The sequence below is a fragment of the Typopeltis vanoorti genome, chromosome 15 (assembly GCF_054136105.1).
Source record: "Typopeltis vanoorti isolate ZY-2024b chromosome 15, IOZ_Tvanoo_1.0, whole genome shotgun sequence".
NCBI lineage: Eukaryota > Metazoa > Arthropoda > Arachnida > Uropygi > Thelyphonidae > Typopeltis > Typopeltis vanoorti.
Genome location: NC_143563.1, coordinates 31,870,255 through 31,897,703, shown reverse-complemented (window position 1 = coordinate 31,897,703; position 27,449 = coordinate 31,870,255). Strand labels below are relative to the sequence as shown.

Genomic DNA, 27,449 nt, shown 5'->3' with positions numbered 1-27,449 from the left:
ATTTCTGTAGGTATTCGTTGTTACTAACTTCTTTCTTTCTCTATCCTTATGATATTAAACCTAACTCGAGTGGATCTTTACAGAAATCTTCAATCTCTGACGTCAGGTTCCGGTTTCCACATAATATACATATATGTATTTGTGACATAATTTAACATAAAATATAACATTCCTTTAGAACGTATTTTACGATTATCTATATGTAACGTAAAAAGACATTATGTTTACATATACATAATATAATATAAATTGAACTAGCGATACAGTGTGCAAGCAGACGACAGAATGTGGATTCTGCGTATGTAAACAACAGAAGGAAAATGGTTACGGCTAGGGAAAAAAATAAAATTTCAGATAAAATTAGCACTATTCTTATTCACTAAACAGATATACCGTTGATAATAACTTAAAAAAAAAAAATCCAGGAACTAATAAATCATAAGCGCAAGAAAAATAAATCATACATGTCACCTTATTAAATGACAATAGCAGCCATCTTCTCTACACCTTGCGAATAGACACTGATGTAATCAATCGCCACCTGATGTTAAAATATCTGTCACAAAATGTGTATTTAAATTCTCGGTTTTCCAAAAAAAAAAAAAAAAAAGACATCGTCTCAAGGCTGTGTTTTGTGAAATATATCTAATATTTTAATTGTGCATTATGTTTGGTGCCGCAAAATCTGGAATATACTTTTGATTTATCCAATTAAAATGAAAAAGGGATAAACAAGGTTTCGTTTTTCATTTTCTAAATTTACACTAATTAACTTTTTTTTAATTCTTCAAAGATTGAACCGTTTATAAGAAAACAATATCCTAGATGCCTGAATAAACTATGTGACTATTGTCAGAGTCAGTGACATTTCTTGCAAAGATGTCCAAACTTGTGAGCACAATGCCCCCTGGTGGGAAGAGAAAGAAGGCGGAATCGAAACAATCACAACCTCTTCACTCATTACACACCTCCACTTCTTAGGGTGTTAACCTCCCTTCTGGGGATGACAAACCCAATATGTCCACCCAAGCGACTAACGCTATTTACAGTGAGTCACTTGCTTCTGCTTTAGGTCAATGAATTATTTGTTTTGCCTACATACACATTATCAACGGCATCCATAACTGCCTCGTGAGTTGCAAATATCGAGAGGGAGGGAATTATGAATACCGTTCAGCACCGCATACATTTTTAAATCACGTGGCGTATTATTTAATGAGAACAGAAACCGGTGTCTTTCATTCTCAACAAAAGTCATGATATTGGAATTAAAATAACGTAGTCTATAATTTATTGCTTTAGCTGAAATGTGCAAAGCAATGATAAATATGACTACGTTCATATTATAGCCAAATGAACTGAACAGTTAACGATAAGAGATTTAAGTGAAAACTAAAGAAATCTTTTAATTAAATGAAATAAACAAGAGACTGGGATCTCCGTGTTGGTCTTCAAATTTTCATAAAAATAGAAAATAAGCTATAGAGAATTTTCTGTATATCTATAAATGTTTCATTTGATAGTTTAAGAGGCGGAAGTGACGTCATCACACCACTTTTACAGTTTACCATTTTTATTCATTTTATTTCTCCTAAATAATGATATAATTTATATTTTACTGATTAATATATAATTTATTATTCGAAATATTTTGAACAGTTTTCCAATTTTCCAAAAACAGAATATATATATATATATATATCTCCAAGCGTTCTGTATAGAAATATTACAATTAAATTCAAATTATTATTTCACTCCCAGATTATTTGTGCATCACACACGCTAAATGCCCATGCTCACCAAATGTTCTAGTCTAATAATGAATAAACGAAGTGTGACGACTATCCACGATAGAAAACACATGAAAGAGATGGTTAGGCTTAAGCCAGGTAATAAATCCACTTACCCTCCGCAAATGTCTTATGGCATTAAGGTTTTAGTGGAAAGAGAAATGATACAAAAGTGCATTTGATATGATTACTATCCCTACGTATATAATAATAATAATAATAATAATAATAATAATAATAATAATAATAATAATAAATGTAAATTTGAGTGAATTTACAACAGTGAATAATGCTATTCTTGAAGAGTAGCATCGTTCATTTTAATGGAAACTGTAACAAAATAATTCAACATAAAATTTGGAATCGATCTGTATAATTTTAAGTGCTAAAAGCGTGTGATTTAAATCAGATATAAAATAGTTAGGACAACTTATGGCAATACCCTATTTCTAAATTTCATCAAAATCTGTCCATCCAGAATATATAAAGACAGATGGCAGATGAACGGACTGATGAACAAAATAGTCGTAATAAATAGCTAAATATTGTTCCGAAAATGATAAATCCTTATAATAAGAAAACCTTTTTATTTATAAATGAAAAAAATTAAGGTTATATTTTGGGAAGGCCGAATTCTTTCTTAAATTTTATTTAAAAATCAATAGACTTAAGAGTTCGAAATATTTTAAATTAACATGAATAACCATTTTGATTTAAAAATTTTTACCAGTTGAATATTTATAATTCTATATATTCTGAATAATTATTTGACTTATATATCTTTCGAGATAAAAGTAAAGTGACTTTAAAAGGAGGTTTCACTCGTCGACAACCGAGCAATCATGTACATTCTTTCATTCCCTTTTTCAAATGGTCCCTACTAAGGAATCATTTCTAGAAGCAGCTGCAATATATATATATATATTTCATGGAACCAGTTTTGTTTTTATTTTCTTTCTTTCTCCTGCCGCACACCTGAAGACACCGGGCGCGCGCACGCACGCACACACACACACACACAGAGAGAGAGAGAGAGAAAGAGAGAGAGAGAGAGAGGTTGTCGATTCGAATTATCAACTCACCAGAAAAGGTACACCGATCTCTTAGAAGTTGGCTTCCAGCATATCTTCTAAGAATGGCCAACAATAGGACCGATGAACCGCAGTCAGTCGGTAAAACTTCAAGGGCGACCTCCTACCAGGGCTTCTAATGACAAATGGTAAACTTAAAATAACTTCGGTCTCTAAAAGTTTTGAGAATCTTTATATAAGAAAAGGATACGGTACACAACAGTCCGGATTTTCTATTAACAACATCTCGAATTCTGTCTGCTTGTTGTATATTATTTGCCTAATTATGCATGGACAACCTCAAACCTCCCTTACCCCCACCCCCCCAAAAAAAGACTAAATAATTTGGCATTGCCATACTGTACAATAAAAATAGCTATAAAAGCATTATGCAATTCTTAAGTGCTTTTTTTTTATGTCTGGATTATATGATTGAAGAAAATATACCTTAGAGAACATTTCAATATGATTTGAATCGCACGCTCACAATGGAAATTTACATTTTCTTAAAATCGAACTTCGTAGCTACGATGCCCTTTCTAGGGTTCAAATTGCTAAAGATAAAAATATGAAAACCTGAAAATATAGGTTTTCATATTTTTATCTTTAGCAATTTCAAACGTCTTCAATGCAGGATATTCCTATTGTTGCATACAGCTTACAAAATTAGTTGTCAATGGATGCAATATATTAGTGGCACACAAAAGCACGATCTCAAAGTGAATTTGAGTCGAGTATAAATACTATCATCTATTAATCATTTAATTTTTTGTTGCTATTTATGCTATCAAATTCTCAGCTACCAAAATAAAAATATATTCGATTTAAAAAAACTGAAAGGTCTTAATAATAAGTCAAAGCCGTCAGAGGATAATACAATTAAAGTGGGAGAATATGAAGTCAGTAATGAATATGAAGTAAGTAAACCTTATGCTAATATGACAAACTTCTTGCTTTAAGAGAATGTACAAAAGAAATAACGGTTCCTATATAGACCTGATTGTTTATTGAGTCCCTTGTAAAAGAGGGGATAGTCTCCATTATATAAAGAAGTTGTACCAAGCAGAGGCATCTAATTATCGGCAGGTCTGCGTTTCTGAAAGAGCTGGTCAGGACTAGAATACAGGATTAAGTTGATGGCCCAATAATTTTTATGGCGAACAACACGGCTTTGTTAAAGAGAGATCTCGTTTCAGTGACTTCGTTAAATTTTACAATAAGTCGACAACAACAGCAAGATGACAGCATGCTTAATATTCTTCATCAACATCACTGTATAATACCATAATGTTTATTCATTCTGAAGCTAACTGAGAGACTGACGTGATAAATTGGCATTCAAATTAAAGAGAAGAGTTATATATATAATACAAATGGAATGGCGGCTTACAAAGAAGCCTGAATACGATTAATATTAACAGTTGTAGGGGGGAGGGTGTCTTTTGGAAGGAGAGTTACAACAGGATGTTACTGACTCCGTATTTGGGTTAGGCAACTGTTACTTAAATGATATATTGGTGATATAGTTTATGATTCAGAGAAAGATAGACTATTTTCAAATGATCCAAACTGGAGAGAGAGAGAGAGAGAGAGAGAGAGAGAGAGAGAGAGAGAGAGAGAGAGAGAGAGAGAACTAATAACGTATATTCAAAAAAGATCTGAATAGGCTTACACTATAAACAAAGTAAGAATGTCAGTTTTAACGTTGTCAAGTGTACTTGGGATAAAGAAGACGAAATACAGTATAGTATATATGGGACTAAGGACTACGGGGATAATAAGAATAAGTAATTGAAATTCAGAGGAGAAAAATATAGGATTGGTTAAGCAAAACAGAGAACTGCAGCAATAATTCTTCCTTCAAATTTCTTTTTTGCCAAGTAGAGAGAAAGAAGCTCTACGACCATATAAAATCTATGGAATATTGTCTAGGGGACACTGAGAGAATATGAGTTTGCAGGGCTTGGAAGATGCTCGCTGAGTTGACCCAGTGGTCAACTCAGCGAGCATCTCCGCACTCCAACCAACAAGCGTATAGGTTGGAATCCGACTGGGGGCATGAATGTTTGTAAATGTCTTTAGGTAGCAGATGAACTGCATCATCGATGTGAAACTATCACTCTGCTTATTGGAGGCTTGAAGTGGCTTGAAAAATTCCATATTTCACAGAACTAATTTATAACTTCACAACCTTTCATAATTATTAAAATAAATCTTCTGATAGATACAAAAGTTCATCAAATCTTCGCAATTCTTGGAGTTCACTGATAAAAATGAGATTCTTTTTAAGACCTCATTTTTATCAGTGAACTTCCTGTCAGCGACAACTTCATCTTTTTTATTATTTTTTTTTTAATGTGAGTCGTACGTTGGAATTTTCAGGCTACTCAAAGATTTACCACTAAATGACCGAAATTATGTACGATACTGGAAATAGTTTAACAGACTTCCAGTAAGGTGATGTCCTAGGCCAGTGTTTCTCAAGGTGAGGTACGCGTATCCCCCCCCGGGGTACGCGAAAGGTCTTCAGGGGGTACGTGATAATTTTCGGCTATGCTTCATTAACGCATGGAATCACAATTAAGAAAAAAAGAATTATTTTAAACGTATATATTTCTCAATAAATATTCATACATAATATATAATATATTGTGTATGAATTCCTACTCAAATTGCGAGCTACTATCTCCACGACGTTCAAGTCCGGCGATAGTAACTCGCTCCCTGCGGTAAACAACACGCCCTCCCCAACAGCGTCACTATACTGAAGACGCAAGAAAAACAAGTAGTTTTATTGTATTACTGAATAAGGTTCAGAGACGTTTGCAGTCTGTGTAATATATTTCTTAACAAATAGTGCAATTAGAGACAACTGGGATAAAAACGGCATTAACTAATGCATTACATCTTCCCCTCCAACAGAAACTGCTGTATAAACCCAAGCAAAACCATATGTTGCACAGGCAACATATGATTTTGCTTGACACCACCCCGTCACGAACGTGTTAAAACTAAGAAATATATAGTGAATGTGTTTTAGATATTATGGAATGCGGTTGAAGAGAATTTTAACAATTTCAACTGTTGGCTTGCCTTTGTCTTTGGTTCGCGCGATCTTTTGTAATACCGCACCAATCTATGCACTTCTTCATAGCTGCTCTATCTCTACTGGCCTACCATTGCTGTCTGTTTCGCGCTCTTTTTATTTCTCATTGGTCATTTGTGAAGGATTGTTCATTACGTATCTGAAGTCTTGTAAATTACTGGTAATTTTTGCTTGAAATAATGGGAAAGCAGATGAAGCTATCTGGGTGGATGACTTTGACTTTGCACACAAAGAAACCGCTCTCGAATGCCAAAAGTAGTGATAGCGAATAGGAGCTTCTTGGTAAGCCACACTATTTTCAGTTTTTTTCTGAAAACTAGTTTCAGAAAATCCCCATATATCTCGCACCACGATTTTTTAGCTTTAATTTTGGGAAAAAAGTCCAAGTTATGGTCTAGTAAATATTTTTTTTTTTAGCTTTCAAATTCTTAAATATGGATCATTGGTTAAAGACTGGATTTATAAAAGGCACAAAAGAAAGCAATGTAGCAAATACAAGGAGCTGTAAGCAACAAGAAAACGTTGATATTGTATCTGGATCAAATGAAATTGATAAGGGTGTGTCGTCTGACATCTCTAGAGAACAATTAGGAAGAAGATGAAAAATCTTCGTAAGTATGATATGAATTACTTGAAATGTGGATTTTTGGAGGGGAAATGAAGAGGAACCTATTCCAAATTTTGTTCTATTAAAAATAAATCATATGTTTTGTTTACATGAACATATAAATTCAAATAAAATAGACATTTACAATGAAATATACTTTATTTATTTATTATTTTGATAAGGGGGTACTTGGTAATAATGAAAATTTTAGAGGGGGTACGCGGATATCTTAAGTTTGAGGAAACACTGTCCTAAGCTATCATATTAGCTATTAATCAGGTCAGCGGACTGATGCACAATATCGTATTGAGTTAACTGTGGCCGGCGCCATTAAAACACCGAAAGGTGATTATGAAAAGATACCCAACAAACAGTCATCATGCAAACCACACAGACTAACAGAGAAGGGAAAAAAGCCTGCTAAAAAGAGTTGCGAGTTCCTCTGGCCATAGTTCCATCTATTCTAGTCTCATACGGAGGGGGGGGGAACCCTTCCACCCCTCTTGAGATCGTCGCATTTCAAATCTCAAATACCAAATTTCATCGAAATTCCTGTTACAACAGAACTGGTATGGCCCCAGCCATGATTCTTTAACTCACCCGTAAATAATGTTTTTATTAATTTTATTTTATTTGATATTCCTTACAATTATTAGATGCAGTGAGAGGATACGAAAAGAAACAAATTCAAACTTATGTCATGGGCGTCCGCAGAAAATTTTTCAGAAGGGGGGAGGGAGGCAAAGCTTGGAGACAAATAATTACATCAATAAATTTTTATTTAATTTTTTGGCTTGTTTAATTCACAAGTATATCCAAGTGGGGCAAGTGCCCCGTTCCCCCCCCCCCCTCTGCGGATGCCGATGATTAGTGATAGCAGGCATTCAAGTCATTATGACAGAAACAGTAGACGAACGAAAGAAATGTCTAAAGTGGTAGAATATTTTTACAAAATAGAAGAATCCTGAAAATTAATACTGGAAAACAGAGATTGTGGTAAGTGGAAGCGAAAAGTTCGACAGTAGCTTTGAAGGACAAACACAGAAAAGAGTGATAAAGATAATGGCTACAATTTAGATACTTAGAAGAGGCACAACAAAGGAGAGTGTAAGATGCGAAAGAAAACTGGCTGAACAGAATGGAGACTAATGATAACGCAATAATCTAATGTGAAAGGTCAAAATGGGAATGATAACATTTAGGAGGGGGGGGGAAACAAATGGAGAGCATCGCAGAATTAAGGATAAAGAACTAAAGTGCACTTAATGTATTTAGAAAAAAAAGTCACAAAATTTTTCAACGTGCCCCCTGTGGAGTGTTGCTTTCATTATTTTTTGCACGTCTCTGCTCTTACTAATTATATAAGTTTAAAACGAATTAAATTTATATGTATAAACTATATTATAAATTTGTGATTCGAAATTTAATGTTAAATTTATATCTACATAAAATGTTATTTAATTATAATCACTGTAACATTACAAATTTAAAATTATAATTAAATTTGTAACGTGTGTAATAATTAATAAAGAACATTAATTATAAAATAATTTTATAATTCAAGTAAAATTATGTTTAATATATACTTATTTAATAGTCTTGAAAACAAATACAGTTCACCCTGCTATGCAAAACTAAAAGCTACAGAATCATAGCAAGATTACTTTCTTGCCTATTCGAGCCTGGTATTACAAATATTATTTGTAGTACTATTATCTGAAAACATTAGAGTTATATACAATACTTTTAGAAAAGAATACAAGCTATTTAAAATAATAAAGAGAGTATAAACAAGATTAAATCATAAATTAAACCACCTTGCTTTATAATCATCTGAGATGATGGCGGCTCGTGGCTTGAAATCGTGGTGGTGCTGCAACTTTCGAAATATACATACACACTGTAAGTACAGTGTATAAGTGTATGAATAAAATATTAAAATTATGGTAAAAATTAAAAAAAAAATTAAACATGAAAAAAATTGTTTATTATCGATAAAATTATACAGTTTGGTATAATTCAAAATTACTTAAAAATAAAATATATTCTTCTTGTTTTGTTTCATGAAAAAAGATAAAATTATACAGTTTGGTACATTGGCGCACCCAGGGAGGTGGTCAAGTGGCACAGCCCCCCCCCCCTCTCCAAAAAGAAAAAGTCTAGAAAATTTAAAATTCTTCTTCTTTTTTTTTTTTTATTTTTTTATTTAAGCTGTGTCGTGTCTTCTATTTCTATACTACTTATGAATTAGCGGTCATAAGGTGGGAATACCCTCTGGCTCTCGGAAATCACGACCATTGTGAACGCAAGGCAAACGAAGTAATGCTCGGGAGATACTTTGTTTGCCCGAGCCGGGCCACAGGAGATCACGGGTATCATGTATTGGTGATTACTGCAGATGCTCAGTCATAGGTCGTATGCAATGCGTAGTGTGTATTCTCAAATCGTCTACTCAACTCGCCCCCACCCAAGATTAAATCATAAGTGCTCGTCCCCTTCCCCCCAGATTAAATCTTGAGTACTCGGCCCTCTCCAAGATTAAATTCTGAGTGCGCCACTGGTTTGGTATAATTCAAAATTACTTAAAAATAAAATCCATTCCTTTAATTGTAATTAAAGGAATGAATTTACAATTCTTGGACATTAGAATTAAATCCTTTAATTGTAATGTCCAAATATTTAAAGAGACGGAGTAAACACGATAAGCACTACGAACACTCTACTACTAGTGAAAACTGCATATAAACAACAGTCGAACTGCGCGACGGACAGTGCCGCATTACGCTAATAGCTCGTATCTCACTATGACGTGTATTTGTTTGCGCGCGTAGCAATATGACACTGTGGTAAACACAGTGCTGCTAGCGTCCTTCGCCCTCCTAAGTGCTACAAGATGGATTTTTATTATTTTTTATACAAAATAAGAGAATTGTATAAGATTGTTGCTGATAAAAATTAAATATTACAATCAAATATTAATAAATATATTTATATATCGAGAAAAATTAGGGGTGCTGCAGTTCCGCAGTGCCTATGCACGAGCGCCCTTGAATTCATCTCCCTATCCTATTCCCACCACCGGTATGACTGAGGGAATAGGATAGGGGATGAATATAAATTAGATAAATAATATAAATTACAATAACAAAGTGTAAAAGAAATACATGGTGGCTCTTTCCATCTCAAGCTAACAAACAAAAATTTTTTTTTTTCTTACTTTCATGCTTTGATATTTACACTAAATATCAAAACGGTTTGGTAAATACTAAATTACCAAAATGAGAGTAAAATGTTTTTTTTTTTTTTCCTTCGTATTTTAATTTTCTTGTTACTTTGAAAAAGCACATCAGCGTTTTCCCAATCGTTCTCTCCTTCTATGTGAATGTTTAGGAAGCAGTTTTAATACGAACATTTTATTGGAGCCATTCCAATAGTTTCAATAAAAACATCTCTATTTTCTAGCTTTCACGGCTTCTTCTGCAATCTACGCACACAAAAGATAGCTGACGAGGTCAAATAAATATATAAAAAGAATGCAAAGACGGAAGTCTCCCTAAGAATATTATCTTAATTAATACAACGACTTCAGGTGTATAGACGAGCCAAGCGGTGATCGAGCAAGACACATTTAATACAAACTTAATAAAAGCCACTTAACATCGAAGGGGGGGGGAAGTCGAAGGACCCTTCGCTAATACGGCTATCGGCGCGTGATCGCCATTTGGTATATTCGGGAAGTAATACCGAAACCTACACGACTATAGTGGGAAGACGAGTTCTGATACCAAGGTGGACCAGAAAGCGAAGTGGTCTGTCGAGGTCAGAAGTTAAAGGGGCTAGTGAAAGGGGATGTGTTAAACACCTGTTTATAAACACGAAAATTACGAAGATTTACTTCATGCATAATGATTCTTATTACTCATTCTGTTGCTAGCTGCATCGAGTCATCTTTAGATGGTTTTTCTATAGGGAAAATGCTATCAAAACTCATTTGTATCTTAGGTTGAGCGAGACATCGCTGACGATGTTGTTATTTCCCTTTCGCCTTTTATTGCAACTTGTGGATAGATCAGAAGAAAAATAAAGCCTTGGAAATAGTTAATTATACCATCAGGAAGCTAAATAATTAATTGTTGATCGTTTAGATGGGTGGCTGTATGTTCGTGTTCCAAGAATGTTGGATGTTGCTTTCGATAAAATTTTCACTTCCAGAACACGAGAAATCTGTGGCTTAGATTATATTAGAATTGCATAATTGTATAATACGATTATATTAGAATGGGAGCCGAAATGCACTTGTAAGGTCAGAGAATTCGTCTATGGAAGGCTAAATTATGGACGCCATAGCAGTGTTGGTGATCAAGTATTGCATAATATACACATTGAGTGAACCTTCGTAGCTCAGTCGGTATTGACGACACCTTTTGTTGGAAAGTCCTAGAGCCGAATTCCGTCTAGAACGAGAACTTTTATACGGACTTTTCAAATGAAGGTGAGTTGGCAGGTCTGATATGGTGATGAGAGAGTTTTTTCTTCCCTCGAAACAGGTAAATTGACAAGAATATACACGCAATTAACTGACATAATAGAGGGAAAGATGAAAGAGAGCTGAGTTACAAGAACATATAAATTTCGAAATCAGTTGAGTCCCGCTATTTCCTTCTTGATGAATACTAATAACATTAAATCGTAATTCTGTCTATTGTATGGTGAACTAACATTTTCTAGAACAATATTTCCAGGTGTCAGTAAAACATTCTGCATAGCACTGGCCCTATATATACATCAAAGGTAAAAATAATTGGAAGACTTTTTTTTTCTTCAAATTTTTGTAAATCAGTGATTTTAGGCATTGAATAAAAAATTCTGGAACGTGAAGCAAACGCTTCATTCACGTCAACACAACAATATTATTATTATTTGACACCTCCAGGGAGTCCAAGGACTCATCGAGGGAGGGCACGTGCTCTACAGCTCTGACTCCACCAACTGAACCGCAACTACACCCACGCCATCTGCTGCCGACTACCACCACCACTAGTATTTCCACAGACAATCACAAATATCCATGCCCACGGCGGGATTCGAACCCGCAGTCCTTTGGGTGGAGAGTGGATACGCTAATCACTCTGCCAGCCAGGCCGGCAATAAATAAAAAAATAAATAATAAACAATAATAAAATTAAAATACTGTTATGTATTTTTATCGTTGTATGGTTGTAATTGAGAGTTATTAATAATCAGTTAAATTTAGATAAAAAATAATGCTTACTTTGGTAAACTTTGAAGATATCTGGATACCTCTTCTACTACATTGTCAGCAAGGTCCTACTCCAGGCAGTGAGAGTGTTGTGCCGTACCAGGGCTTGCAGACATGCACTTGTTAGAATTACGACCAAAGCAACTAGCATTATGAAGCCAGTATTACTGTGTTATATATATGCTGGCTACTTTAACTTTTGCATTTCCCTTTCCTAAAACTGTGTTGACGATGGCAAGTTATCGTCCCAACCAACCAAGCCGTTTTCGTAGAATCTTCACAGAGTAAGCAACGCAAAAGTCTCCGAGACGTCAATCATTATATATCGATAATACTGATAACATATTGAATTAATATAAAGTTCAGTGTTCAAGCAATACCACTACTACTACTATAACGAATTCTAGACCACCACATAAGCATCCATGCACGTACCACCATGACCATCACACTTTAACGTTAGATACACTTCGGTAAATAAAATTCTCCAGAGAGCCACCATCATAAACTCAGTGAATACTTCGAATTATGATTCGTTATTCTACAGACCAGCTTTCCAATAGTTAATTGGAAAGCGACTCACAGCGAGCTCCACGCAATTCGGACCGGAGCATTGTGCGAGAAAAAATATTTTGACTTTGGCAGCAGTCCTCCCACAGAAGCCAAGGCTATGGAGTTTGCGTACTTTGATCCCTTTTTTTGTCAGGTTATGGAGTGTCCAGCAGTACTGGACACAAACTTCTGCCATTTAAATAAATTTTCTTGGGCATAACATAAATTTCGCAGAAAACAATTCACCTAAAGGCAATTCGCCAAAAAATAAAAATAAAAATAAATAAATAAAATAAAATAATAAAAATAATTTTTTGCCATGACAAATATTTGTCATTGTTACACGTATACACTGTAAGTACAGTGTATACGTGTTTGGATAAAATATGAAAATTATGGTAAAAATTGAAAAAAAAATTAAACAGGAAAAATATTGTTTATTATCGATTATACAATTTAGTATAATTCAAAATTACTTAAAAATAAAATCCATTCCTTTAATTGTAATTAAAGGAATGGATTTACAACTTTTTAGACATTACAATTAAATCCTTTAATTGTAATTTCCGAATATTTAAAGAGACGGAGTAAACACGATAAGCACTACGAACACTCTGTACTGGAGTAAACTGCATATAAACAACAGTGGAACTGCGCGACGGACAGTGTCACATTACGCTAATAGCTCGTATCTCACTATGACGTGCATATGCTTGCGAGCGTAGCAATATGACACTGTGGTAAACACAGTGCTGCTAGCGCCCTCCTAAGTGCTACAAGATGGATTTTTATTATTTTTTATACAAAATAAGAGAATTGTATAGGATTGCCGATGATAAAATTAAATATTACAAGCAAATATAAATAAATCAGCTAACGCCTTTTTATTCCCGTATACGGGAGTAGGCGAGGCCATTTAGTCCTATCTAACTTTTGGAGACTCGCCTCCATATACGGGAATAAAAAGGCGTTAGCTGATTTTTTTTTTTTTTTAAATATAAATAAATTAATAAATATATTGATATGTCGAGAAAAATGGGGGGGAGTGTTGCAGTTCCGCAGTGCCTATGCATGAGTCGTCCCTGCTTCCGTATATACAGATTTTTGAATCTAATTATTTTACTACACTTTCTAAGGAAATACACCCAGGACTGTTCCATAATTTCCATTGAAAAAACGGAAAGAAGATTATTCCTATATAGTTAAGGGATGTGGACTTTCAAAAGCGCGTAAGCCTTTGAAAATTTCGATTTTCTCTTACTAGCAACTTTTGTTGTCTCTTGTTGGTTCTTCAAAATTGTGCCAATACTTAACAATCAGGAAATGTTTGGGGGAAATAGTAAAAAAAAAAAAAAGAGTAAAAATAGAAAAGTAAAAGTAGCAGGTTTAGTGGTTTCGGATATATCAAACATGTAGCACTCGTGTTTGGCAGTTTCTATTCTTTTGTTTCCTAATCGATTTGAGTTTACATTGCATTATATACCTTCAAAATAATTCCAGAATTATTACCTGAGGTATCTGTTTAACCTTGCAAACCTCCATGAAACCTCTATCATTTGTTAACGTAACCAGTTACGACTTGAGGATGACTCTGAAGCTAGTTCGCTGTTGTTATCAGTCAGTAACTCTACTGAAACATTTCTCTTCACATAATATTCAGGATAACCGGATCTAATAAAAAGAAAAAAAATATATATACATAAAAATCAGCGACTGTCAGAGTTAATGATTAGTTAGGACGGGACTGTCATGACAATTACAGACAAATACACAAACAAATAATGTTCTCTTGTGTCAGCCCTTAAGACAATGAAAAACGTTGTATGTTTTTCACGTAAGAACAATATATTCAAGTGCGATACACTAACTTAGTGAAATTCATGCATATAGTGTCAAGGACATTCTAAAGGAAGTTAAAAAATATGGCGACTCTTAACTCGCTTTAAATTGCTATATAAATCTAACTAGAAAAGTTCGTATAGCCTGAGTAGTGACCACGTTGTAATCTTAGTTTTCTAATGTTATCATTATGACAACTAAGTCGCCAGAGATGGAAACATTCTTTTTTAATTCTTCATCCCTATAAATAGGCAATAAGTTATGTGTAATAAGATATTACACATAGCTTTACTGTAGTCATTATAAAAAAACTTAATTCTTGACGAGTCGTTATTACTTGTTTGATATATACGCTGTCATTAATAAAATATTTCCTAGATTTTAAAGTAAAATGCTTCTTTCAGATTAAATAACTGCTGATTTGCGTAAGCTTTGTGGGGACATTGTTTAAAGGTTTAGTTGGCAGTTTTATGATATCCGGTTAAGATTGTAACATGAGATACTTGATTGAATTTTCAATAAACATCCTTGATGTAAGAAGTATGTAAAAAAAAAAAAAAAAAAATCTAGTTCCAAAGAATGTCCATGCATTTACAAATGAAAAGGTGGTGTTAGGATGTTCCAAAGACAAGATCGTATGAATATGGAAAACAAAAATCGATTTTTGGTCTTAAAAAAAAAAAAAAAAAAAAAAAAAAAAAAATTAGTGTACTTTCTCAACCCTCTTAAGGCCCATAAAAATTGGGAAACACTACAGCAGGATTCAAAATCAGAATCCCCGTAAGTTCATCGGAGAGACAGCCCTACGTATTTGTATTTCAAAAGAGATAATTAATCTCAAAACATTTATTATTATTTTCTAAAAGGATATACAATTATAGCGACGTTGCGTTGATTATATCACTTTTCTCGAAGGGTATTAAAATCCTTTTCTTTAGGACAAACTTCATTATAGTCACCTTCGTAACATACACCACTATAGCAGGACTTTTTATTTCATGATTTTTTTTAAATTCTTCTTTCGCATGGTTGAGGTCATATTTTGAATGTTGCTCGCCACACCCGCTTTGACAGAAACAAAACACACAGTCATTTGTGTTCGATGCGTACTTCTGTAATGAGTATAAAGTTTTTCCTAAATTTATCCCCCTCACGGCCCCTACTGGATGACCTTACTTTCTGTTAACAGGATTGGCAGCAACACCTGAAAAACTGTAGGTGATTATTCAAGGACACAACATATTGTATCATCAAGGACGTATTCGCTTCTGTCTTCTTCCTTCGGCCTCCCCGTCATATTTTATAACTATAGATTAATGATGATATCAAGGTCCAGTTCATGTTAAGTTAGCAATAATGAAAATTCGATTTTATATTTTTGTTATGTTAATTTAAACCTCGAAATCTCACTTGATGTATAACCAACTATAGTGCCTGAAGCAGCTGTTCGTATGACAAACTGCACTTTAATTAGCAAGTTTTTTTTTTTTGGCTGACTCATCGAATAAACATTGTTATACAGTTATGAACTAGCAAGATGCGTGAATTTGTTTCATATTAAATGTACATTACATGGTTTTTTTTTAATTTTTTAGTTAAAAAATAAAATAAACATAATAATAATTTTACGCAAAACTTCTATATAAATACACATCCTAACCTACTAAATACAAAACAAACAAAAAACACTGATTCTTGTATTTTAAATCTATTCGATCAGAAATAAACGTAAAAATATGTAACGCTACGCTCCAAATATCTAATCTGATTTCAAATTTATTCCGCTAGGTTGCGCTGCAATGTCTCATAATCGTCTGTATTTTACTTTATCACTATAATTGTTCGACTATCTCCAGAAAAGGAAAGATGGTAGGAAAAAACGTACAACCGGTCAAGGCTTAAGAGGAATAAGACATTTGGAAAGACCATAAGTCAACTACAATGTCTTTTGGAGCACGTGTTTAGAATGCCATGATGTTACTTCAACAAAGTGACGTCACATTTGCACTCAAGTCTCATACAGAATCGTTTTAGTGACAAGATTCCAGTAACAACCGATTCTCTAAAATCTATTTAAATGCGTGAGCAGTGTTCGACCTTCGGGTTTAGGCAAGGTAAAGATATAGTTTTTAGCAAGGTTAAATGATATAAGCACTGTCAAGAGTAAAAAGTTACCGAAATATATAACCACAACGAAATGAGTTATCACTTACGTGATTTTCTTTCGTTAGTTATATTTTCAAACTGAAACCTAGAAATGTAACACTTACTAATTGGTTTGAATTTTATTCATACAGTACATAAAGTTAAATAAATAAATAATTAAATAACCGAAATATTGTTAATTACCAATATCAATATTTGCGAAACTATGGTGTATGGCGCCATCTAGATTGTATAATTGGCATTTTAAGAGTAACAAATTAACATACTTTCTTTGTTTATGATTATTATTGTCAGTCGGGCGTAAACGTTCTCTAAGTTGAATGGAATGAGAAGATTTGGTCACATAACGTTGCTCAAAATTCCAGCAAAACAAAATTCCTGTAAGTTTTCAAGTGACAAACTAAGAAATTGACGAAAGAGTAAATTACCATGTTGTCAATTTCTGACAAAATAGTAAAATGATAAAACTGAGAAATTAGTGAATTATTGTTTTGTCCGTTTCTCAATTTAGCGCTTGAAAATTTTGAGTAGAAAGTATCTAACTAAGCGAAGAAAGTTTATAATTAATTTAACTTTATTAGATCGTGTTAAACAAAAAATTTAATATGACTGAGTAATTATATATAAAATATAAATGATTAATTAATATAAAGTATATTAAAGACTATTTAGATCAAACTTAACAAAAAAATTAATATAAAAAAACAATTATGTTTCACGACAAATAAATAAATAAGCGTTTACACTTAGAAAGAGGGGGAGAAAATTAATATTCTTAATAAGTAACTTAAGCAATGGTATTCTTCTGCCAATTTTTTTGTTTTGAGAGATTAAAAGACCTAGAATTAAAACTTCGCTCATAAAATTACAGATCGAGTTGGGAATATGCGATACACATGGAAAATTCCAGCCTTATTTGCCTCTGCATCAATCTAGCCCATGACAACGATGATCCCCCTACCACCTTTCGAAAAACTAAGAGCTTAATTACAGTATCTAGTTATCGGTCACTAGTACTATTTCCGGTGTACATATAGAACACCGGAAACACTCTTGCTGTTCCTGATAATTCGTATGACGACGTTTTGATAATATTTTTAGGTCAGGGATAGTCTCGCCTTCTTTGACTTTTGCTTCATTTTAGTAAAAGACAGTGAAAACAAAACCAAATCATAACAGATTATGCTAAGAAAATCACGTCACAACAAGAGCATCCGGACACCGAGACATCCTGACGGCAGGTCACCCGTAGAATAACTACTTGTAAGCTACTGACGGAAACTGAATATTTTCTACTTCGTCGCTATTGAGGGTGGGAGTTGGGGAAAAGAATTTGGACCAGCACGGAATTACTGGCAGTTGAAGGAAAGAATGCTGAAGGTGTTTCAGTGGGAATTGAGGTCATACTTATGGTTCTTTGTTTCATTCAACCGACGATACAGCACAACTGGTTTCTTGACCTTCAATGAATAGTTTGGAATTATTTAATTTTCAATGGGAAATCATGAACGAGAGAATAAAGAGATCTCGGTGATGTACTGAAACCAGTTCTACAATTTATGAATTAAAACTAACTGACGACCGTACTACTGGAGAAATTGAGTTGACTATATTTCTTCCAATCTTACTGTCTTTCACTTAATTTGAATTTTCAATGGAGAAGATTTAAGGTAGCTAACAGCTCTGTCACTCTCGCTCTCAATTTGTGTTTCATTTTCGAGTCTCAACCTTAGGAAAATTCATGTGATCAAGCACTTTCTGCTTTTACTGCCCATTGTTAAGTGCAGTATCGTTGCAATGATAGATGTTGAAATACTTCCAAACGTAAAACCACGTGTCAAACTTCAGTAGCTGTCAACTGTATGAAACAATAAAAAAATACACATAGGATTTCCGTTCCGGATATATATATATATATATATATATATATATATATATATATATATATATATATATATATATATATATGCTTAAACATAAAGAACATCGAGAAACATTTGATTATGATATCAGGATAGGCTGATAATTCACGTGTCGAAACAAATCCACCGTAACAAACTTGAGACGGCTTGGCAGATAGCTAACATGAACTATCATCACGGTTAAAAGTTTCTTATAGAAGCTGCCAGACCAAGCTGACTGACAAGTTTTCTTACATGCAGCGAGGATGTCTCTCACCCTTCAAGATGCCAAACACACCGTAGAGACTAGAATTCGTTAGCAGTAAAGTGGTTCGACAGGCCAGTCACTAGATAACACACAGGACAGAATTCGTTGGTAACGAACAGGAAGTTTTCAAACTAGCTAGCAAATAATCTTCAATATCAATTGCTGTGCCCCATACTAGAGAGAGCACTGTTGAAGATGCCTCCCTTTCTGGGAGATATTTCCACCAGTCTTTATTCTTTAATGAACCGTGTTCTAATTAACTCCTTTCCGATTACTATAGTAACATGGCGGGTAAAATAAACCTTCGAAATTCGAAAATCACCCATAAGCCTAATAATAATAATAATAATAATAATACTTTTATCTATAGATAAAGTCTATAGATAAAAAATAACATTTCCACATACTCGCCAGCATTCATAGCCATAGCAGGACATAAAAGACATATCCTTGCTGTAGTTTATATTGTCAATATTAAGAGAATCTTTATTAATGGAGTTTGAACTGAAGATGAGTTAGTCAGTCGAAATAGGTTTCTTTCATTCTGGAATAGTCGGATTCCCCCCCCCTCTTTTCCAAATAAACAAATTAATACGACAATTGATTTATCAGTCTCTAGCCCAATTGTAGCCTTCGTTACCTTCCCGTAATTCTGAACATATTTTCAACATCTTCGCGATCTCTGCCTTCTTTCCGAGAAAAAAAAACAAAAAAAAAAAACGAAGTCTCCATGCAAGGATCAAATATTTTATCGTGTGAGTGGGGGTGAACATCGAAAGAACTGATTTTGAAGATGCAGGCATACCTCCGTCTAGGTCATACGACACGTTAGATTCCAGATCACCGTCGTATAGTGAATCGCTTCTTCTTTTTTTTTTTTTTTTTTTTTTTTTTTTCACTTCTGGATGCCTGTAATGGATTAATAACGTTGAAGCAATCGAATATGTGCGTCAATGACAGAAATAAAGCATTTATTTACGACAAAAAAGTTATTATGAATAGCTAAGCCTTAAAGGAACACGTCCACCGGTATGGTCAGCAATCAATAGTTTCATTATACTGTGTGTGTGTGTGTGTGTGTGTGTGTGTGTGTGTGTGTGTGTGTGTGTGTGTGTGTTGGAGATATATACCTGCTAAGAGCCAAGGACATTATTCCTGCTAAGTGGAATGTTTTTGCAATCTGTCACGAAGTCAAACTCAAATATTCGTTCGCGCTGTTCTATTTTGGTTAACTGCAAAAAGAACAAAGCGATTGAGGCAGGCGTATTCTTTAGCTATTTCTCAAGCCTACTTTTACGGGTTAATTGATATTCTGTCACAATATCAGTGCTTGTGACGGGGCGTTGTTGTCCATACTGAAAACGAAACGGCAGTCTGTCTCACAAAAGTGTTCTCGAGAGTGTTTAGGTGGGAGTTAGCCTGGCTGAGATGTAATTTTGCCGTGTTACATTCTCAGACCTTTGTTGCACGAGCACTGGCCACACCTGCCCCACTTCCACTGCACGATCTTGGTATAATGAAAATATCCAGTCATGAAAGGGCAGGTCTAGTTATGAAACAATTGGACTATTCACCCATAATTGCAATACCTAGCTACCTCCTTGCTGCTGAACAGAGAAAATAGGTAGAAACTATGATAAGAGCAGGCCAAGGTATAAAGTATTTGCACTCTCTCTCTCTCTCTCTCTCTTTCAGACACGTCTGGGCGTATGGTGGGTGTACTACTTAGCATTAATAATGCGTAATATTCTAAATACAAAGTTATGTTAAATATTTTTCAGGGTGCTGCCATCTAGTGAACATATGTACAATTACTGATACTTTTTTACCCCTTCTATAAGGAAAAAATATTTGAATATTTGACGCAGTCATCATGTATGTCTCCAGTACCTGATTTAAAATTTTAGTTTTGTACCAGTAGGCATACCATATGGTATGCTATTGGCATATTCAACCGCTGTCCGATGATTTTTTTCCTTCTTAGAAATGTAGCAAGTATACGTTACTTGCGCATAATATTCAGTTTATTTTATATTAAATTAAATGAAAACTAGTATATTATTTTAAAATGACTCAATATTGACACGTTATAAATCGGCACTGCAGATAGTCTATGTATGAATGCAGTAATATCTCTAGACATTAACAGAACAGATAAGAGACGGAATACCCGTACTTCGAGTTAGAATTTAAATACTCGTTTTTTTATAATAAACGATATATTTTACAACTTCAATTAAATTTACACATAATGAAAGGCCGTATATATTCATGCATAGATCAATAAATACATCCGGTGCTGAAAACTACTTAAAATTCTACATAAAACCTGAACATTTTTGACTTTAAAATGGTGTTGATAATTTTTAGTAAATGGTTTATTCGCTCCTTAATTTTATTTTATTTTACTTTATTTATCTTTTTTGTTATATTATATTTTATTTATTTTAATCTATGACATTTTTCTTTTTTGAGAAAGAGACTTCTAGAAATCAGACCCTGCAATAGCAAATATCAATTTTGATCGCATTTGGGTCTCTTTTTGGGAAAGGTATACCTTTCCGAATCAATGAACAATACATTTATTAATTATACTTTTACAAAGAAAAAGAAAAAGAAAGAAAGAAAAGGAAAAGAAATTAATCATGAAGAATTTTTTCTTGTTTTGTTTGTTTGTTTCTTCAGCTAAATTTTCCAAATTTTTTTCAAATTTCGAATTCCTTGCTTTGGTGTTTGATTGGACATAATCTGTCTAATCGGCTTTAGGCCAGCTCCGATAGAAATAGGCTTTCCTTTCATTTTTTTTAATGCCTATATTTATCCTGTGTGAACCTCCGTAGCTCAGTCAATATAGACGAAGCCCTTTGGTCGAAAGACCAAAAGATGTAGAGAGTTTTTTCTTCCGAAACTCGTTTTTTTCGTCCCTCAGAGCAGGCAAACAGGGCCAGCAGAACACACGTAATTTATAAATAAGAATGCTGTACTTAGAGGCATAGGAGTAATCGCCTTATCCTGGGATTACGGTTAAGCCCAAGGATACTTAGAAGGCTATGGGCGCTTAAGTGCCTGTTAAAGCCAATGATGATGATGATATATACTGTGTGTATAGATATATATTAAGTGTTAAAGATTACAATTATGACATCTATATACAAACATCAACGGAAAAAGAAAGAAATTCAATCATCAACTAAATTATGGAGCAGATCGTCCGAAAACTCGATACGTACATATTAAAAATTTCATATTATTATATAGACATAAGGGATAAATAACATTACATTTTCGGCTATATATATAGAGGACCCGAACGAAAAGCGCATATCCCTTAGCACTGTGACTATAACTGCTAAGGCACTAAGTCTCTTCAACATGTTGAAGGAGAAAGGAACCTGATTATGACTACGAATTTTCGACGCTTCTTCCGGTTGGTTCATGAGATTCAAGCAGCATTTTGCGCTGCACAATGTGAAAATGTATGGGAATCTGCAAGTGCTGAGAAGGCTGCCAAGGAATTTGTGGAAAAATTGGATAAAATTATTACGGAGGAAAATTATTCGCCACAGCAAATATTTAATATGGGTGGGGCGTCCATGTTTCGGGGAAAAAATGCCCGAGCGGACATTCATCCACAAAAAAAGCTAAAATCTATACCTAGTTTCAAAGATCTTAATGCCCGTATTATGATTCTGATACAGGTAATGTGGCTGGATATAAACTGAAGCCATTTGTGATATGACACAGTGAGAATCCAGGAATCTTCAAAAACATTAGTAAGCATACTCCCAGTTCATTACCGGAGCAATAAGAAGTCATGGATGACTCCAAAATTGTTTCAGGATGCCTTAATCAACTGTTATGAAGCTACTGTGTGAAAGAAAATGTAGAATTTAAACTTTTATTAATTCTAGATAACGCCCCAGATCATCCGTCTTTCAACTCTTATAGTGGTGAACTTCACCAAGTTCACGGTCATGTTTTTCTTCCTCCAAACACTTAAGGCTTATTATCTACGGGCAACTTTTTCGGACGCCATTTCTGCCACTGAAGCAAATGACCAGACTCTCATGCAATTCTGGGAAACATTCAATATTCACTGGAAGTTTCCCAGAATTGTATTGAATATTTTCCAGTGAATGTTTCACAGAATTTACCAATTCTGGGAAACATTCACTGGAAGTGAGCTCTCAATGTATGACTGGCATATGGAAAAAGACATTAAAAAGGTATGTGCATGATTATGGAAGTTTGCAATAGTGGGCCTAGCAAACAATCTGAATCTCGAAGTGAATGATGACGACATAATTCAACCCATAGAAAATTCCCCTGAAGAGTTGACCACCGAAGAATTGGTCGAACTGGAGGAACAACTGTTGCAGAAGAAGAAAAAATAGAAAAGGAAGAGGTAGTTAAAAATTTACAGTGATGTACAGTCTTGCAGAAATATTCTTTGCAGTTAGCGATGTTTCCAAAAGAGCTGAAGATGGATCCAAATGTTGAACACTAATTAATAATAGAAACGAAAGTACATGATACGTTTTCTTGCTATGAACAAATTTATGATGAAAAGAAGAAGAGGAATAAGCAGAGCGGATAGGAATAGTTTTATAATGAGGTTTAAAAAGTAAAATGACAGTATACTTATTACGGTTAAGTCCCTAACCCCTATAACTCTGTTGATTTAATGTATCGACTTACGTCCTTCCAGATGGAACGACACCTGGACGTAACTCGTGCGATCACTGTTTATATATATATATATATATATATATATATATATATATATATTTTTTTTTTTTTATTATTATTATTATTATTTTTTTCCTGTAGTCGTAGGATGGAGTTTACAGAGTACTGGTTTTTACTTTGTGGAAAAACCCTCTTCTTCTGGATTAATTATTAATTAATAAATAGGAAAACTTTTTCTAATTTTTTTTTTTTTTCAGCTGGTTCCGAGCCAGTCAATCTTTAGTACAAGCAAGTAGAGATTTTCCTCCCAGAAACTCGATTTGTATCCCCGTAATTAAAAATTTAAAAAAAAAAAAAAAAATATATATATATATATATATATATATAATTATATATTATGTATATATATATATATATAATTATATATTATATATATATATATAATTATATAATCTATATATATAAATTATATATATATAAATTAAATATAAAGAGCCAACAGGCTCTTTATATTTAAGTAACTTAATGGGTGCATCTTTTTGGACAACTCGTATAGCAGAGTATAAGTTCTTTTCGCATATGGAAAAAGACATTAAAAAGGTATGTGCATGATTTTGGAAGTTTGCAATAATACCCTTTGGTATTAATAATTTGGTCTAGCTACTCACTGATGAAGCCTCAATAAAGGCTGAAACCGGTCTGTGTAGTGACCTCCTTACCATAATGTAATAACAGCATACATTTCCTAGGAAATGTGTTTTTACATTATGGAAAATACCAAAGAATAGCGATCAGAACTTTCCCCACCTTTGCAACGAGTTGCCCGTGTTTGTACTACGTTCTAGGACTACTTGCATTCAGCTCACGCTATTATTCGCCGATACTTTTATAGTTTTTTTATACTATATTCGGCATGAAACTCTCTGATTCCAATCTTTGAGTTTCTTATTCGGTTTTAAAACAATGTGGGATCTAATATCCCCTTTATTTAATTAATATAAACTATACCTGTTAGGGTTTAGGACCACAAAATGGTTTGCAGCCATCCTCGTACTATCTCCCCTGATGCTTATGAAATCTTTGCTAACCACCGGCTAAGATATCAGTGAGAACTAACAATGAAGACTGGCCGTTCTTCCAAATATGTTTCGCATACTTATTGGGAATAAAAGGCGTTAGTGGATTTATCGTTTATAATGGAAAATACTGCAGTAAGCCAGATTACTTTACATATTCTTTTTTTTTTCCTCGGTGATCTGATGGCTGCAAATCATATCCGGTTGAAGAGAAATAAATAAATAAAATTTAAAATTTTATATAAAAATCATTTTCATGGTGTTATGCTGTGATGCTATGATACATTCCACTTTTTCATTTCATCAATAAACTTTGTATCAAATGAAAATAAAAATAAAAATTCTTCAAACCTATTTACAACGAATCCCTTAAATTATAAAATATATACACGTTTACACAATAATATTATTTAATATGCCAAATATTTCAGTCTGAATATTACAGACCATCTTCAGTAGCTACATAGGAATAGTTTTAAAAAACAAGGTGGAATACGAACAATTGTTCGTATTCCAATTATTCGTATTGAACAATTATTCAGACTGAAATATTTGGCAAATTAAATAATAGTCTTGTGTAAACGTGTATATATTTCATAATCCTAATGTCACAAGTATCTTTAAAGAATCGAATCCCTTAAATGTAAACTTTTGTACTGTTCTATTATGGAAAGAAGGAAGAAATTTACTGAACAATTGCATCTTAAAAATAATTCTCTTCACTTTTATTTTATCCCCCACACACGCGAGAGGTTAAAGAAGATCTTAGCGACTTAGATAGTTGTGATGCAACATTTGATGATATTATGGCAGCAACGAAGTAGGAGTCATCCTTTGCTAAGGAGTGAATGGTTACCACTACTTAACAGCAAAAATGTTTCTTTTTTTTTTTTTAATTGGAAAATGAACAGGCAATAAAGCAGGTGACGAAATGTTGCTGTATAAAAAAAGCTTGTGTTTGAGATGATATTAAAAATAAATAAAATTGTCCCACCCTGAAACTACCGATAAGCCTCTTCAGAATGAAACATCGTACAGTTCAAGAGACTGCCGAATTTTTATAGAACATTCTGTTCAGATATTTTGACATACGAGAAAATAACGTGTTGTTTGTCAGCATACACTGAGAAGATTACTGTTACGATGTGCCCCTCCCCACACAAAAATATTGGGTCAATTCGAGTTCTAACGCCAAGAATACAAAGAACGATGCCCAAGAGGCATATCTATGGTAAAGTAGATCATTCCAATCATGTCATAGCCTGCAGGAGATGTTAGACAATTTCAATTTACTTGTAAATAATCCGTATGTGTTATACACAAATTAGGAGAACAGCCAGAAAAACAATGAGCAAAATGCAATATGTGGAACACAGAGAATATCAAGCGTTATTATGGATAGTAGTTAGTAATAAAGACAGATTACGTTACTGTTCGTGGTCATTGTAATAGGCAGAAGATTCAATCCGCACAGCTGAATCCCATATTACGCATAAGGAAGTGACAGTTTTGCTATTAGATAATTTAGAAAATTTTGCTATTAGATAATTTTTATGACATGTCCACTTAGGTTGATTTATAATATATGAATACAGTAAGCTTAATATATACTTTTAATAAGGAAAATTAAAATCATGTATAAATTCATTGAACTGTGCAAATGGGGGAGAACAGTCGTATTTAAAATAAAATCTGAGGTTTATTGTCATTTACTGTAATTCTGTGGTTTATTGTCAGTGACGACTCAATTGAGATCATTTGAGCGGGGGACCCTAATTTCAGATAATTAGATATCGTAAAGATATGCCATTTAATAATATTAAAAATTGAATAATATATTTATTGATTGTGCTTCTATATAAAAAATAAACTAAGAAAATATTTCAAAATAAAAAAATTTCTTGCTTTATCACATAGGGCAGGATGACCCAATTGGGTCCAACAGATCCAAATCAGCTTAAGGCAGGCCCTCTTTATTTCCTATTTATTTGTTGTAAACACATCTCCTCGGTGAGTCTGACTCCAGGAGATTTGTAACAATAATAGACGTTAGTTTGGCAGCAAATAGGAATTTTGTATTTTATAGTTCATTGCGCCATACTAGATGGACGTATTTTCTGCTGGAAGGCCGACAATAATAATAATAACAACATTCTAGCATGTTTAAATTAATTAAATAATTAATGTAAAAATGTATTAATCATGGGCTCTGTCGGTAATGCTATCTAAGAATCTTTATAAAAGCTCTTTTTGCCATCCGAAAGCGAGTTAACCATCATGATGGTAGTTGGATTTTTCCAGGAAACTGAGGTTTTTCTTAATAAAAAAAACAGGCACACACTTTACAGACATGCTGCACACTACTTTCATAGATCATGTCTCATGTCAGTTCATGTTTAAATTTATTAACATGCTAAGTAGAATAAATTTCGTGCTGAAATTCTTGTAAAATTTAAGTAATAATCACTTTTAAAATCCTAATCTGTCAATTATTTAAATAATGAAACTGGACTTTTATAATCGTTAACATGCATGCATAAACAAAACAAAACTTACGATCATCCTATATATCAAATCAAATAAAAATAGATAAATTTCTTTTCAAATTGATTATTTTCGTAAACAGAGCAAAAATCATCTTCAAAATTAAAGCAAAATTTGCATTTCTAACACTTAAAAGATTTATTAATAATATTCAGAAGCATTAAAATCATAAATAGAAATAAAAAAACCACATTTAAATCATTTAAATATGATTTTAATTCCATTCCATAAATATATTTAAATAAAACAATCATGTTTAGATTTTTTTTTTCTTCAAATCACTTAAAACTGAATTAATCCTGTTTTAAATCTCATTAAACATGTAACTAAAATTTATTAAAATCATGTTTAAATTAATGGAAAATATTACTAAAATAATACAAATTGAAGTTAAAATAATTACGGGATGCGCATTGAAATTATTATTCCTCTAACCAAATTTACTACGTTTCAATAATTAATTTAAATTGCATTAAATCATGTTTAACATCATATAAATAGAATTAAAATTTCCTTTAAATCATATTATTGGACAAAACTGCGCTTCAAGTGATTACGTAATCTAAATTAATAAAATAAAA

General features: G+C 33.3%; 1 protein-coding gene across 1 annotated transcript in view; it reads left to right on the top strand.

Annotated features, from left to right (window-relative positions):
* The first annotated feature begins 16,272 nt into the window (after positions 1-16,272).
* The window catches only part of LOC150098570 (uncharacterized), a 132,028-nt gene continuing 120,851 nt past the window's right edge, over positions 16,273-27,449 (top strand). Inside the window, exon 1 of the mRNA XM_090404812.1 lies at positions 16,273-16,338. The gene's annotated coding sequence lies outside the window, so the exon portion shown is untranslated. The remainder of the gene's footprint in view (positions 16,339-27,449) is intronic.